At 39.0% G+C, this 17,193-nt stretch overlaps 2 protein-coding genes across 5 annotated transcripts in view; one reads left to right on the plus strand and one right to left on the minus strand.

The window, feature by feature from the left end:
• The window catches only part of LOC127644572 (gastrula zinc finger protein XlCGF7.1-like), a 224,837-nt gene that overhangs the window by 180,213 nt on the left and 27,431 nt on the right, over positions 1 to 17,193 (minus strand). The window lies entirely within an intron of this gene.
• Positions 1 to 17,193, plus strand: part of LOC127644551 (gastrula zinc finger protein XlCGF57.1-like) — a 532,867-nt gene that overhangs the window by 58,934 nt on the left and 456,740 nt on the right. Inside the window, exon 3 of one of the 4 annotated variants that reach the window (XR_007970678.1) lies at positions 521 to 643. The exons of the other annotated variants lie outside the window; for them this stretch is intronic. The gene's annotated coding sequence lies outside the window, so the exon portion shown is untranslated. Of the gene's footprint in view, positions 1 to 520; positions 644 to 17,193 lie in introns of those variants that run through there. 4 annotated transcript variants of the gene reach the window in all.

Raw genomic sequence — 17,193 nt, forward strand, 5'->3', positions numbered from 1 at the left:
AGGTGAAGTGAATAACATTTATTATCTTTGTTACAATGACACCTGTCAAGGGGTGGTATATATTAGGCAGCATTTCATGTGTCGGAATCAGGAAAAAATGGGTAAGTGTAAGGATCTGAGCGACTTTGACATGGGCAAAATTGTGATGGCTAGATGACTGCGTCAAATCATCTCCAAAACGGCAGGTCTTGTGGAGTGTTCCCAGTATGCAGTGGGTTAGTACTTAACAAAAGTGGTCCAAAAAAAAGAACACCGGTAAACCGAGTGAAGGCTAGCCCATCTTGTCCAATCCCACAGAAGAGCTACTGTAGCACAAATTGCTGAAAAACTTAATGCTGGCCACAAAAGAAAGGTGTCAGTACACGCAGTGCATCACGGCTTAGCAATAGACTAGTCATAGTCTCCATGCTGACCCCTGTCCACCGCTGAAAGTGCCTACAATGGGCACGCAAGTGTAAGGACTGGACCATGGAACAATGGAAAAAGGTGGTCTGGTCTAATGAATCACGTTTTCTTTTAGATCATGTGGACGGCTGGGTGCAGGTGCATCGTAAACCTGGGGAAGAGATGACGACATAATGCAACATGGGAAGAAGGCAAGCAGCCGGAGGCAGTGTGATGCTCTGGGCAATGTTCTGCTGGGAAACATTTGGTCCAGGCGTTCATGTGGATGTGAATTTTACACATACATTACCTTAAGATCGTTGCAGACCACGTACACCCCTTCATGGCAACGGTATTCCCTGATGGCAGTGGCCTCTTTCAGCAGGATAATGCACCCTGCCACACTGCAAAAATTGTTCAGCAATGGTTTGAGGAACATTACAGAGATAAAAGTGTTCCTCCAAATTCCCCAGATCTCAATCCGACTGAGCATCTATGGTATGTGCTGGACCAACAAGTCAGATCTGTTGAGGCCCCAACTCGCAACTTGCTGGACTTAAAGGATGTTCTGCTAACGTCTTGGTGCCAGATACCACAGGACACCTTCAGAGGTCTTGTGGAGTCCATGCCTCTATATATATTTATACACTGGTGGCCAAAAGTTTGGAATAATGTACAGATTTAGCTTTTATGGAAAGAAATCGGTAATTTTATTCACCAAAGTTGCATTTAACAGATCATTGTGTAGTCAGGACATTAATTGTCAAAAATGACAATTTCAAGCATTGTATAGCCTTCCGAATCAGTAAAATCTGTTCATTATTCCAGATTTTTGGCTGCCACTGTGTGTGTATATGTATGTATACATACATAATTTGAGATACAACAGCTTCTTGTTTTGCTGATCATCAGTTCTTTGGTTTTATTTATTATCCATTCCAATGCACTGTTGTTGCACCATTTCAGTAAACCATTTCTCACTTCATATATTGATCCAAGTTTTCTCCATTGTCCTTGTTGAGGCCCACCAATGCCATATCATAATTTTCATCTAAAAAGATTCAAATTGTGCTTACAGTTCATGAATTAATTGACAGAGAGAAAATTATAGACTTAACCATGAGATGCCCCTCTACTAAGAATTCAATTTTCTGGCATATTGTTTGACTAATTTTCTTTACATTTTTACATTTATTGCCCTTAAATTGGTTTTTAACTATTAAATATGTTTATTTTAGGTCTGATGGAAGGGAAAGAAGAAAGTCAAGAACTGAATGAAGTGGAGGAGACACATCAATTTCAGATGCCATATGATACTGTAACTGGAGAGAAATCATTTAGTTGCTCACAGACTGAAATTAATTTCTCACAACAAACAAATCAAAGAACAAAAGCCACACATTCTTTTACCTGCCCTCAGTGTGCAAAGAGTTTCAAACGGAAAGACCACCTAAAGGTACACAAAAGAATTCACTCTGGAGAGAAGCCTTTCATATGCCCTCAATGTGGAAAGAGTTTTAGAGAGAAAGGAAATCTTAAGAGTCACCTGAGAATTCACACTGGAGAGAAGCTTTTCTCATGTCCTCACTGTGAAAAGAGTTTCACACAGAAAATAAGCCTTGATAACCACATAAGAATTCACTCTGGAGAGAAGCCTTTCACGTGTCATCATTGTGGAAGGAGTTTCAGACAAAAAATAAGCCTTAATACCCACATGAAAACTCACTCAAGAGTAAAGCCTTACATGTGTCCTCAGTGTGGAAAGAGTTTCTCACAGAAAGAAAGCCTAAAGGATCACATAAGAATTCACACTGGTGGGATGCCTTTCAAATGCCCTCACTGTGGAAAGAGATTCACATATTTTAATAATCTTCAAAATCATCTTTATTCTAAGCACAATGAAGCAAAGTCATTTAACTGTGATCAGTGTGATAGAAGTTTTATCTCAGAATCAGCCCTGAAGGGACACCTGACAATTCATGCAAAGAAGCCCCATTTGTGTTCCTTTTGCGGAAGGAGTTTTTTGTGCCCGTACCGTTTCCAAGAGCACCAGGAAATTCATACTAGTGTGAAAAGTCATGTGTGCCCTGAGTGTGGCGATGCCTTTGCAGGAGCTGGCAACTTGAAGATACACCAAAGAATCCATATTAAAGAAAATAAGTGTTTATACTGTGAAAAGAGTTTCACTCATTTAGAAGACCTGGAAGCACATGAGAAAGTGCATACTGCAGAGTAGCCATAGCTTGAGCCTTCATGTGGGAAAGAGTTTCAAGTCACAAACTTCATCTTCAGGCCCAATGCTTTAAAGGAAACCGTTAAGAATGGAACAAACTTTCTTGTATTAAAATCAAGCTCATTCCATGGTGTTAGCAGCTTAACCAGTCAAATACTCTCTCAATTTCTCTCCCTCTCTTCCATGCTGCTGTCAGTTCAGATGAGAGCACTGCATAGCTTCTCTCCTCCCATCTGTGCTCCTTTACCACAAAATTACAGCACAAAAAACACAAGAATCAACATCTGTTGGGACTTTGAAAGACACAATGCCACTGGTTGAAATGATCATCTCTGATGCTATCTGTGAATCTTCGTTTCAACCACAGGAAGACGTCAATGATATCAACAACTTTCTCTTAATTGTATACATTTAACTCAGGAACATTATCTGATGGCTACAGTTTGTTAGCTTGAAAAAATGAACTGTAGAGAAGAGAAAATTGCTATAATCTTTCACTTTCAGAGATTTGCTTTACATGGATACAGCTTATTGCAAAGTTTTGAACTTCGGTGCCGGGGTATGTGCATGGATGTGTGATTGTGCTTTATTTTTCAATCTCAAAATGTGATTCTGGATCACTGCAACTCAAAATGATGGCGCAGGTCACATTTCTGTAAGGAATAATTGATGATGGACCATACATTTTGCAGCCTCTGCTTTGCGTCTTTGCTGCATTACCACCTCTGGGTGTGGATTATTGTTAGTTAATTCAACGGTCAGTTATTCCACTTATACCCTGGTTACCACTTCAAAAGACATCTTTCAGGGTTTAACTCAGGACATTTTCCAGTTTGCCACATATATTAAATTAAGTTGGGATATTTCAGAAATCATTTGTCATTATTAATTGATTTACTTAGCCAATGTTTTTATTTGTTTTTATTTTTTGGTGGAAGCCTATACGGCTCTTTTGAAATAACTGAAACAATTTGCCAAAGTGATTTGAAACCGTTTTCTGGTCAAGACCTGGAACTACTACTTCACCATGTGTTCACTGAATAATAAATGCACTATATATATTAAAGCAAATGGATTTAGCTTATTCCAGTGCATGGGCACAGTTGAAAATAACATTCATTGTATCCAAGGTTGTTAATGTAAAACCTTTTTATAGTAAATGTAATTTTGCTTTGCATGAAGAAAAACAAAATTTCTTCCTTTTTGGAGTCTTTTGTGCACAAATTAATTATATAATCAAATAAGTGAACAGTATAATATACAGTGCCCTCCACAATTATTGGCACCCCTGTTTAAGATGTGGTCGAGGACTTCTAAAAATTCTCCTTTTTTTTTAAACAACATAGAACCCAAATGCAAAAAAAGAGAAACATCCAACCTTTTATTTAAGTACATTACTTTGGTGGTAAAAAAAAAAAATCACACATTTAGAAAAAAAAAAAACTTGAAATCATGTGTCCCACAATTATTGGCACCCCTGATGTTAATACTTTGTACAACCCCCTTTTGCCAACAAGACAGCACTTAATCTCCTCCTATAACATTTCACAAGATTGGAGAACACAGAGAGAGGGATCTTTGACCATTCTTCTTTGCACAATCTTTCTAGATCATCCAGTGTCCTGGGTCCTCTCTTATGCACTCTCCTCTTTAGCTCGCCCCACAGGTTTTCGATTGGGTTGAGGTCTGGGGACTGAGATGGCCATGGGAGGACCTTGAGTTTGTGACTGCGGAACCGTTTTTGTGTAGATTTTGCCACATGTTTTGGATCATTATCCTGCTGAAAGACCCAATGACGACCCATCTTCAGCTTTCTGGCAGAGGCCATCAGGTTTTTATTTAAAATGTCCTGGTAGTTCAAAGTGTTCATAATGCCATGCACCCTAACAAGGTTCCCAGGGCCTTTGGAAGAGAAACAGGCCCACAGCATCACAGATCCTCCACCATACTTCACGGTGGGCATGAGGTGCTTTTCGGCATACTCATCTTTTGTTTTACGCCAGACCCACTTAGAGTGTTTGTTGCCAAAAAGCTCAATCTTAGTCTCATCTGACCAAAGCACACAATCCCAATTGAAGTCCCAGTGCCGCTTAGCAAACTCCAGATGTTTACGTTTGTGAGTGTTCGTGAGAAAAGGCTTTTTCCTTGCATGCCTCCCAAACAGCTTGTTGGCATGTAGAGAGCGTCTGATGGTTGTTTTGGAGACTTTGTGACCCCAAGATGCCACTCTTTGAGGCAATTCTGTGACAGTGAGCTTAGGACTTTTTTTTACTTCTCTTACTATCCTCCTCACTGTGCGTTGTGGCAAGATAAACTTGGGACCTCTTCCAGCCTTGTTTGTCACTGTTCCAGTTGTTTTAAACTTCTTAATGATTCCTCTGACTGTAGATATGGGCAAGTTAAGGTGAGTGGCTATTTTCTTGTAGCCATTGCCTGACTTATGAAGGTCGACACACATCTGCCTTACTTGAATGGTGTGTTCTCTTGTCTTTGCCATGTTGACAAATGGGTAAGAGAATTAGGCCTCTCTGTCACGTCATATTTATACCCCAGGGAAACAGGAAGTCATGAATTACTAATTAAAAGTTCCTAGATACCCTGACCAACTTTAGCAACTACAGAAAAATATATTTAAAAAAAAAATCAATTAAATTTTTCAGCGGAATTGTTAGGGGTGCCAATAATTGTGGGACACATGATTTCAAGTTTTTTTTTTTCTAAATGTGTGTTTTTTTTTGTTGTTGTTTTTTTTTACCACCAAAGTAATGTACTTAAATAAAAGGTTGGATTTTTCTCTTTTTTTGCATTTGGGTTCTATGTTGTTTAAAAAAAAAATGAGAATTTTTAGAAGACCTCGACCACATCTTAAACAGGGGTGCCAATAATTGTGGAGGGCACTGTAATGTAGTCTTAATTTTAAGGATTGGTAGGCTAATGTAAAGGAATACATCTATAAAAGAGAAGCCTTTCTGTAAAAAATCGTGCAACTCTTCCATTCTTATCACGTATTTGTTATTAACCTCAAAGGTACACATGTTGAAAAACATAATAATAAACACCCAATTATAAAAAAAAATCAGAAAAGGGATACAAGGTTGCATATATCGGGCGAGTCTGAAAGACCTTTTCAGCAATTATGATATATACTGTATGTGTAATTTCTTAGGGTTTTCGTTCAGATCCAGCTGGTTTCAGTTTACTTTTCATTAGAACAATGCTTTTACTTTTAATTAAAAATCTGCCACCATATCTCTATATTCAACGTGATCTTGTGAGAATTTGTATGTATATTATATAATCAGAATCAGAAAAACCTTTATTGCCAAGTAAGTTTTTTACGCATACAAGGAATTTGTTTTGGTGTTGTAGGTGTGTGTCACACAATCTCGAAATATATGAAACAAGAATTAAAATATAAGCAATATAATATATAAATATAAATATGTCCACACAGTATCAATTAAAAGTAAGAATAAAATAAAAGAGAGCAGTACAGCAGAGTAGTACAGTGGAATGTAGAGAAAGAGGTGGAGTGTGGAGAGTGTCAGGGTGGGTACCGGGCCTTGTGTGCAAGTGGCGGATGGGAAAAAAACTGTTCTTGTGGCGTGAGGTTTTTGTCCTGATGGACCTCAGCCTTCTTCCAGAGAGAGGAGTGACTCAATGAGATTGTGGCCAGGGTGGGAGAGATCAGCCACAATCTTTCCAGCACGCTTCAGGGTCCTGGAGGTGTACAGGTCCTGGAGCTGCGGCAGATTGCAGCCAATCACCTTCTCTGCAGACCGGATGACACGCTGCAGTCTGCCCTTGTCCTTGGCAGTAGTAGCAGCGTACCAGATAGTGATGGAGGATGTGAGGATGGACTCGATGATGGCTGTGTAGAAGTTCACCATCATTGACTTTGGCAGGTTGAATTTCTTCAGCTGCCGCAGGAAGTACATTCTCTGTTGTGCTTTCTTGATGAGGGCGCTGATGTTCAGCTCCCACTTGAGGTCCTGGGAGATGATTGTTCCCAGGAAGCAGAAAGACTCCACAGTGTCAATTGTGGAGTTGCAGAGGGTGATGGGGGCAGGTGCAGGTGAGGCTGAGTTCTTCCTGAAGTCCACAACCATCTCCACTGTCTTTTGAGTGTTGAGCTCAAGGTTGTTATTGTTGCACCAGGTCACCAGGTGGCCAACCTCCCACCTGTAGGTGGACTCGTCACCATCAGAGATGAGTCCGATGAGGGAGGTGTTGTCCGCAAACTTCAGAAGCTTGACGGACTGGTGACTGGAGGTGCAACTGTTAGTGTACAGGGAGAAGAGCAGAGGAGAAAGAACGCAGCCCTGGGGGGATCCAGTGCTAATGGTCTGAGTCGGAGACGTGTTTCCCCAGCCTCACATGCTGCTTCCTGTCAGACAGGAAGTCAGTGATCCACCTGCAGGTGGAGTCAGGCACACTTAGCTGGGAGAGCTTCTCCTGGAGCAGAGCCGGGATGATGGTGTTAAAGGCAGAGCTGAAATCCACAAACAGGATCCTGGCGTAGGTTCCTGCACTCCGCAGGAGTTGGAGGATGTAGTGGAGGGCCAAGTTGACTGCATCGTCTACAAACCTGTTGGCACTGTATGCAAACTGCAGGTGGTCCAGGAGGGGGTCTGTGATGTCTTTGAAGTGAGAAAGCACAAGGCGCTCAAAGGACTTCATCACCATAGAGGTCAGGGCGACGGGTCTGAAGTTGTTAAGTCCTGTGGTCCTTGACTTCTTGGGAACAGGGATTATGGTTGAAGACTTGAAGCAGGCTGGCACCTGACATGTCTCCCAGTGAGGTGTTGAAAATGTCTGTGAACACTGGAGACAGCTGATCAGCGCAGTGCTTCAAGCTGGATGGGGAGACAGCATCTGGTCCAGCAACTTTCCGGGGGTTCTGTCTCCTGAAGAGTTTGTTGTCATGGATGGAAAGAGTCGTCACTGAGGTGATTGGGGGTGGGGGTGGGGGTGGTCGAGGGTACCTTTAAGGTGGGCATTGGTGGGGGTCCCCAGGCCCCTGCTGAGGTGGGGGAGGTGTAGGTGATGCACTGTGGCTGGAGCTGTTGGGAGGTGTCGTGGGGGATGGTTTCAGGACTGTCCCTTTGTCTTTCAAAGCGGCAATAGAACTCGTTCAGGTCGTTAGCTAGGCGTCGGTCGTTGATGGCCTGGGGGGCTGTAGGCTTGTAGTTGGTGATCTGCCTAAGCCCTTTCCAGTGTAGGGAGAAGAAAAGTAGGAAAAAGTCCTCTGGAGTTGTACCCCTTATGTTCATGAGCTCATCTCTGATGAAAGAGCTCCCGGTACCGACGCAAAAAACAGAGTTAAAACACAAAACAAAACAACGCGCACCCACACACCGAGGCGGCCGTCTGTGGCGCCATCTTGTGCTACACTTCGTGGTTCTAACGAATGTTCATTTATTTAGGTTTACACTGACACCAAAAAACACATACAATTTTGGCATATTGATAGCATCTAAAATGAATGAAGCTACATTTATAGCGCTTTTCTGACACTATACTCAAAGCGATTTACACAGTGAACGGGACACTCCTCAACCACCACTAGTGTGCAGCATCCACCTGGATGATGCAATGGCAGCCACACACCAGTAATCATGTACGAATTAAAAACTTTAGAGGAGTACAAATGTTTCTTTCTTATGAAATCCATGAATATTGAATTCATAAAATTAATCAGTTTATTTTTATTGTATTAGTAATCAATGAGATAAATAAAAAAAATCAATGCAATCACATGTATTTAACACTATGTGTTGACATTTACCTTATATGACATAATAGTGCTTTGTTCAACTTGTTTCAAATAAATATACCACTTTACCAATCACTAAACTTAAATATAATTAAATGAATACAAATTATTTAATTGTTTAATCGTTCATTTAAGTTGCAGTGGGACAAAAAAATTGATTTTCTGAACATGCTGCATCTTAAGAAAAAAATATTTACAAGTTTTACTCAGTGATGTCAAATTATCATTGGCTCTCACTCGTGACTGATTACGACATGCAATCTTTTTTTTTAGAATATTTGTTTGAATGAAACATGACTACATTTACAGAGTGGACCAGGAGAAGATTTTCTGTGTTGAACAACTTTAATCCTACTCTCTAATGGGGTTTAAATCAGACGTTTCTTCATGATACAATCTTATATCGATTCTCTTGGCCTGCGGTCCGATATTTGTGGATACTTCAAAGTCTACCGTCATACAATTTCTATTTGATTCGATTCAGGGCCCTGCGATCAATATTCCGATATTATGTGCCTATTTTACACAAACGTTTAAAAGCAACCAAAATATAATTTTAATATGATATAGAGCTCTATGTAAAGTGCAAATTTAGTATCCACATTGGGACATCCACAACAAAAAAAGGGACTTCAGATGTTGAAAAAAATTATACAGAATATAATATAAAAAAATTATGACACACACAAGTGATCATCAATCGTTTGATTTCAGCTTATTTTTTCAGTTGAATCCAATTCAAAGTACATACCCAGGACTTGTTTCCAACTATCCGTGCAATCCGCGTTTGGCTAACTTCAGTTGTTATGAAAAATTCTGTTACAGTTAACTGGGATAAATGTTGTAACGGTTTAGATGTGTAAATTCTTAATGCTACCCATACGGAAATGTAATATATGTAAACATATGAAATATACATATATTAAATATATCCACATAGTAAGTGAAAACATATATGTACATATATATCTGCCCATATATAAAACCTATTAGAAAATGGAACAATTTCATATATTGACATATAAAACTAGCCCATATATTTTATGTATATATAATAGTGGTTTTTTATATATATGTCACATATATAATTATAAATATACATGACATATATTTCTTTGTATATATGTTCAATATACAACTACACATATATGCATAGCATATTGCTTACGTACATGTGACATATATATGTCCCTTATATATGTTTTTATATAGTCTTAGTATATATTTTACATTTAAAATGAAATATATATAAAATATATGTTTGATAAATGTATATGGAATATATAAATGGCATATATAAAACATATATGTTATGTTCTTATATTATGTATATTAATTGCAAAATATTTTAAATTAATGTATGATGTAAACTAAACAAATGTAAAAAACATGCTTTCATTAATTTCGTACATATTTTTAAATATATGGTATGGATGTGTACTTACACACTTGCAATGCAATGAACATGGCATGCCTAAGCCTTAAATGTTAAACAGTGCAGTTAGCAAAAAATAAGTAATACAGTAAAACAGTTAAAACGTAAAAAATTTATTAAAAGTTTTAATTTAAAAAGAAACATTGTTCAAAATTTGAAAACTACTGAACACTCAATACACAACTGTATTATACAAATACAATATTAGAACAAAACATAAAACAAGACAAGAACAGGAAAATCAACCAACAGGTACGTTTTTTAATTTTGAGCCTTTTTGGATGACCGCAGCTCAGTGACCTTCTGATTAATTGCCACCTGGTAGTTCCTGGAAATTTCTGGATCACTGCATCTGTATAAAAGACAAAGAAAAGCATTTTAGTTTTATAACATTTATCTAAGACAGACAAATTATAATCACCCAAAACACTAAATTAACACAGTACATACATTGTTTGGTAGATAACAAACTTAATGTTACTGAAATTTACAGTAGCACCTCATTGCAGTACACGAGATCCAGGGGGCGGAGTTGGATCCAGATCTAAGGGGTGGAGATTGGTAGGATTAGGGGTGGGTTTAGGGATCAGGGGTGGAGATGGGTAGGATTAGGGGTGGGTTTAGGGATCAGGGGTGGAGATGGGTAGGATTAGGGGTGGGTTTAGGGATCAGGGGTGGAGATGGGTAGGATTAGGTATATGTAAGGGTTAGGATTTAGGGTTCTGCAGTGAGGACCATCTCAAAATTTAAGCATTATTCAGAACCCAGTGTAAGTGTCATCACATGGAAACAACAAGCTGAAACTGATCAATTCTGATGGGTTTTACTGTCACATTTGGTTTTACACAATTCAAGCCCAATTAACCAAGTAATATACATACTCATTATCGCATCAGTTTTTATTCTGTCCAATGGCTCTTTTGTTTCCCCAGGGCTTGCATTTTTGGACTTCCCCCCTAAGAAAGAGCAACATAATAGAGATTAGAACAAAATCAGAATTCACTCCACTCCTATCTAACTACTCAACCATACATTACATTTTTCATTCTGCTTCAATAAAATGGGGATAATGTAAATAGTCCAACTCAAATTATTTATAAAGCATCATATTTCAATGTAAATGTGAATGAGTGTACATATATCTGTAAATATGCAAGAATTACTATAATAGAGCAGTTTTATTTTTTGACTTTGACCCCTTACCCAAAGACTTCAGATATGATGTTCAATCTACATAATTAACAAAAAATTATAATAATTATACAGACACTTGCACACACTATGACCAATTACGTACCTCTGAGATTGCTCTTTAGTAGTGTCTCAATATCAAAAACTCCAATGAGAAGCATCCGTGCCATGGTAGTCGGGCTGTTTGCATGGCTAGCTGACCACAACACATTTTTTGGAGCATAAACTCCTGAGCCCGGGTGAATTTCAAGCTGTGGGGAGAGGACAAACATGCATTAATATTAGAGATATATTACAAAATAATACATTGATTTAACAAAAAGTTTTTAGGGGGGCTGATACAATGTAGCTTTGCATCACATACATTCTATAGGTGGTGTAACAATGCATTGATGCAACGTGCAAAAAATATATATTTATACATTTAATAATACATCTTAACATCTTTGTTTTCACATTTTCATGCAACGTCAGTTTATGCATTATCGTCAAAGCGTGCATTCTCGGCGTTTGATTTAGTCTTTCCACGTTAGTGCTGGGCAGCAGGTGATTTTCCCTCGTTAGTGCTGTTCAGAATGTCGCCGTGGTCAAGACGTTTCACAAGATGGTTGAACTTCACCATGCTACTTTTAAATAGCATATTCTCATGTGAATTTCAAGTGGGTCGCATGCGCAACGATATCGATGGAAGCCCGATATTAATGGCGCATGTGGGCCGCTCTGCGTTTGTCATTGTAAGGCTCAGCTCAAATTGTAAGGCGTGCCCGGTTGACGTGTTCGCACTGATCGTCTCACTGGAGCTCGCGTTTCACGGGAAGCCCGGTTGGCGCGTGCGCACGCATAGCAGAGCGCAATTTGGTCAAAGAGAAGCACAAGAGACGAAGCTGGTGCTTTTTTGACAATCGCCGCTAGATGGCGCAGAAGTTGCGCTGCCGCCATTTTGGACTGCGGGACAACAGTTACACAGCACACAACCTAGTACCGACACCATGAGCTCGAAATCGAAGTCTAAGTGGAAAACAACAAAGTTATGTTCATCAATTAACTGCAACAACTATCAGTTCGATAGTAAACATAGTCCCAGATAGCAAGAAGTCGGCGGTCCGCTGGCGGCAGAATGGCGATATCGCAAACACGTTCGACGGCGGTCCGCCGGCGGCAGCCGCTTTTTAAAAGCGGCAGCCGCCTTCGATACGCGGACGGCCCGCTGGCCAGCCGCCGCTCCACCGTCGTTATATCGAAGGCGGACCGTCGGAGGCAAACGCTTTTTTCGAGCGATCTGCCGCCGCTTATTGTATATATATATATATATATAGCATGCAGTTTATCAAGAATAATGATTGATCAAAAATATAGATATTTTTTAAATATCACTGAAATATAAATAACAGAAAAATACAAACATTATATATAAACACACAAAAGAACATGCAGGTTTCCAATTTCTTTTTTTTAAAAAACACTATTGTAACACTTACAATAATTGTTAATAATATAAAGAGGTCAGCTCTGGGATGAAAAGAATTACCAGTAAGCACAAGCAATGAGGATATTTGGTACCAAAGAAAGTGCAGGATACCAAATAAATTGAGGTATAACATCATATTTACAAGTCATTTCTAACAATAGGTTAAGTGGTAATAATTTAGAGTAAAGCTCTGGAGTAGAATATACCATTATAACTGCAATGCTGACCTGTGGCACAAGGATTTACAAGCTATATTTAACAATAGAATAACAGTTAAACACTGTGATGGAATGAAAGTAGAATTTTTGGTACTAGTTAATGTGCAATATCAAGTATCAGAGGTATGAAATAGGATTTACAAACTATAATAGAATTGTTAAGCACTGACGGAATTAAATAAGCCAATACTAAAGTCACGGTAAGTAGAATATTTGATACCAGATAATGTGCAAATATCAAGTATTAGATGTATAATCTAGGATTTACAAGCTATATTTAAAAATAGAATAGTTAAGCACTGTAACAATGAAATAAGCAGCAAATTGTATATGAAATAATTGAGATCTTTGGTATCAAGGAATGTGCAGGTATAATATACATTTTGACATTCAACTTACACATGACAACAAGTGGGAATAAATATAATTAACAGCAGAAAATCTGGCTGTAGAGAACACAGCCAATCAGAATGTCTGGAGAGGTTGGGGACTTCTGGGCTAAGAATCACCGGTTTTCCCGACCCCCAGAATGAGGCAGTGCAAATTGGCATATCTTCAGTGATTCCTCGTGCGCCTGTATAAAAGGACAAACCATCCCATATTCATCCAAGGAGCTGCCCTCAAAGCAGGGTCACGAGAAAAAAAAAAAAAAAAGCAATTTCCACAGTGAACAGTGTGGATTGGGTGAGTGTAGTCTGACACTTTTAGCAGGCTTCTTTAGGGGTCTTGATGTTACTGACTGCAGGATAAAGAAAGGGTTCCAGTTGTCAGTGATGCTGGGGTGTCAGTAGTCAGCCTAGGTTTAAGGGGTCGGCTGTGGGTCCCTCTCAGCTGTCGTGCGCCTTTTCCACCTTCATGTTCAGATGCTCCTTTCAGGTAACGCGTAGCGTTAACCTGGATCGCCTCATCAGTGGCATCCTGTGTTGCGGGTTCTTCGGATGGCTCCTGTAGAAAATAAAGATCTGTCATTCCATTTGAATGGAATAAGGTCATACACATCTACTTAAATATAAAAAAAATATCCAACTTACTTTGAACAATGGTCTTCAGGAACATGTCTCTAAAACATGCTTTATCCCTACACCAGTCCAGGTTGTATTGATGGAAAGGTGATTAGAGAAGATACTCTGAAGCATTAGCCACACGGTTGTCTTTAGGTCCCTCCCACATTTGATTGCCAAAAACCGAAGCTGAAAATACAAAAAAAAACATGTTACAAATTACATTTCTCTGAAGCTTCTCATAAATTTAAAATGTGACAGGCTGTGGATTCAGACTGTAGAATATGCAGTGTACGATCTTAATTGTACTTTTTAGATTACCCTATACCGTTATAAACTAAATCGGCACACTTACAAATCGTTGCTGGAGCTCTTTATCCTGCCTCAAACTGTTGTCAAGCAACGGCAAATGTTCCTGGGTGTCTAGGGGGGAGTAACAGATCCCCTGTCAGGGATAACTCTCCAACAGACACATTGGCACTGAAGCGTTGCAGCATAGCATTTTGTAGATCCATGCTACGCTACAACATCGCCAAACTCCCAAGGCGTCGCAGCATTAGGGTTTGATCTGCACCTACAGGGGTTCCCAGAATAAAAGAATAAAGTAGTCAGTCCTGGACCTTCAAATACTAAACTATGACATTTATATCTAGGTCTACTACATGTACAGGTGGCCCCAGTGGGAATTAAACCAACAACCACAGGTGTTGTTTGCAAGTTGTACCCGATTGCCCAGTGCTGAGCAAATGTCTTCAACATTGTCCCAACTTGCTTCACCTGCTCTTGAAGCGAGCAGCTGTCATCTGGGAAGTAACAATATATTGATTAGCAATACACTAAATATAATAGTAATATAATATAACCACAATTATCATACCAGTAACTTTCCCTGTAATTTCTATCCACAGTATGTTATGCATGGCATACAAGTTCATAATGAAGAACCCTTATGAGAACATCAATTTCATTTTTTTTCTTTGAAGCAGAATATTTGTTTGTAAAGGGAGGAAAAAGAAAATGTAATATTGGTATACAGATTTTGGTTGATATATCATACTGTACAGTGAAATGTGCTATTGTTATATCCCTACTCACCTGAAGGACGGATAGATCAGGCAAATCTCCAGTCAGGCCTTTGTAGAGTGTGTGCTCCTGCATATCCACAGGTATTTTAATTCAAACATGCAACATATTGTAATAAATCTACAATATTCAGCCTTTACCTTACACCCTCGGTTGTTGCTCTACACTTATTATATTAAATACTTATTTATATAGCTTGCTCACTGTATAATCATGATAGCCTAATACTTATAACACAAGATTGCATCTTAAACGAATGACTGAGTTGAAAACTTGAATAAGAACGCATTTTACACAGAGGGACCAGCTAGGGAAACTTACCTGCCTACAATAACTGTTTTCATTTGAGTTACATTAATCATGAATAACCTTAGCCGAGTCCCCAGGAACATCGGGCTATTAAAGTAACAAGCCTATAACTGCGGTCTTATTAATTCTAGCTTCACCATACACTCAACTGTGAGGTTTATCTGATTTTCTCATGGACCTGTAACACAATGCCCTGACAGTGACTTCACGGTGTCCTGATCTTTATTAGAAACTGAGAGGAGACCAAGTTAATATAATTGATATCACAATTATCACAAAAATTAACAAACAGTCTGCTTTAAAACTAAGAAAAAACAAGCTTCTATACTAACGTTACATTAAAAATGAACACGTGGCGAACTAGCTTAGCAGCTATCTGCCGGCACACCACATTAGATTAAAATACTTACCCTTGTAGTTGTGCAGATAACTTCGATATGTAGAGTTTAAAGCCCTTGTCCCTCTTGCTTGTCGGAGCAGGGGACCAGGCATCAACAATGCGATGAACATCAGCTGACGCGTATTTTCGGAAGATTCTGGAGGCGTCGAGTAAAACAGACATTTTAGGCGACGCCCAAGTAAACCGGAAACAGATTTGGCGACAGCGGAACTTCACTGTTCAGTCTTTGTAATGTGTTTTAGCAATACATTTAACATTTATAATGTGTTTAGATTTTTTGCATTACCTTTACAGGGACTTTAACACTTTCTTAAACATTTGTACAGGTCAAATTGCAAAACCTGTAAAAGGTAAAATAACAAAAAAAATCGAGGTTGGAAAAAATTTAGACATAAACGAAATTTGTGCGCAACTGTGAAACCAGAGGATAATTTCGCTTTTTCATTGAGTTTATCCTTCACGTCAAAACAGGGATTTTCATGTTTATGATAGATATCACCATGGTTGCAAATTAATAAAAAATAATTAAAGTATAGGCTACCCGATATTTTGGCCATGTTGCAGATGTCTTTCACTGTTCACTGATACAGGCATTGGTGAAAAGAACTTCATCAATTTATTCTGCTAAATTGTTCATACCCTGTATTAAATATCTATTTTAAAACCTAATCAGAATCAGAAAGATATTTATTGCCAAGTAAGTTTTACAAAAAGGAATTATTTTTGGTTTATTGGTGCATGTCTCAATGTGCATCAATCAAATAAATGTAAACAATTTTCACCTGTGTATAAATAATTCAATATATTTTACATATATTACTGTATAATCGCTTCAGAGTTTCAAAGTAATTTAAATGTCATTTCCTAAACCTTACCTTCATGGAATCAAGAGTCAAGAATCTGTTATAAACCCTAATGGCTTTGGAGCAAAAAATAATAATAGCCAACATTGCTGGTCGATTTTGAGAGTCTAAGCTGTCCTCGTATTTCAAAGCGGCTTGCCGCGGCCGACCGTGATCGATTGCCGCGAGGCAACCGCCAGAGAAAATGAAGCGGGCGGCCCGCCGTCTGAACCACCTATAGCCGACAGCTTGGGGACGGCGGCAAAACGAAGCCGTGCGGACATTTTTTGCTATCTGGGAAATGGGCGTGACGAATTCGGCGGCAAACGCTTCCCCGCCAGTGAGACGCACCTATAGCCGACAGCTTGGGGACGGCGGCAAAACGAAGCCGTGCGGACATTTTTTGCTATCTGGGGTCTTGCCTTTCAACGTTTCCCTAAAGACCCTGACAGATAATTAATCACAAAAGTGTAGAAAGTATTTTCATATTTATTTAGATGTATATGCCTCTAAGTAAGAATGGGGAATGAAATACAGTGGCCGAATTCAATTAATTGATAACCTATTATTGTCTGTAAGACAATGCTATGGCGGGAGGACACCACTTTGTTATAAGGTGGTAAAGAATGATAATTTACAGTACCCAATCCAAACCTACAAAATCAGCCTTAAATTTTTTTTTAGACTACATAGTCTAGCCTAAACTTCCCCTCCTGCTTTAGAATTAATGTAGCCTTGGTTTTTTGTTCTCAGTAGTTCTTTTTAGTTGTAATATCGAATTGTAATGTATCCTACAAGTTGAATGAATTAATTTACAGGTGTGCAAGGTGGGTGCAGAATCTCAGGAGTGTAT

This window comes from Xyrauchen texanus, chromosome 6 (assembly GCF_025860055.1).
Source record: "Xyrauchen texanus isolate HMW12.3.18 chromosome 6, RBS_HiC_50CHRs, whole genome shotgun sequence".
Taxonomy (NCBI): Eukaryota; Metazoa; Chordata; class Actinopteri; order Cypriniformes; family Catostomidae; genus Xyrauchen; species Xyrauchen texanus.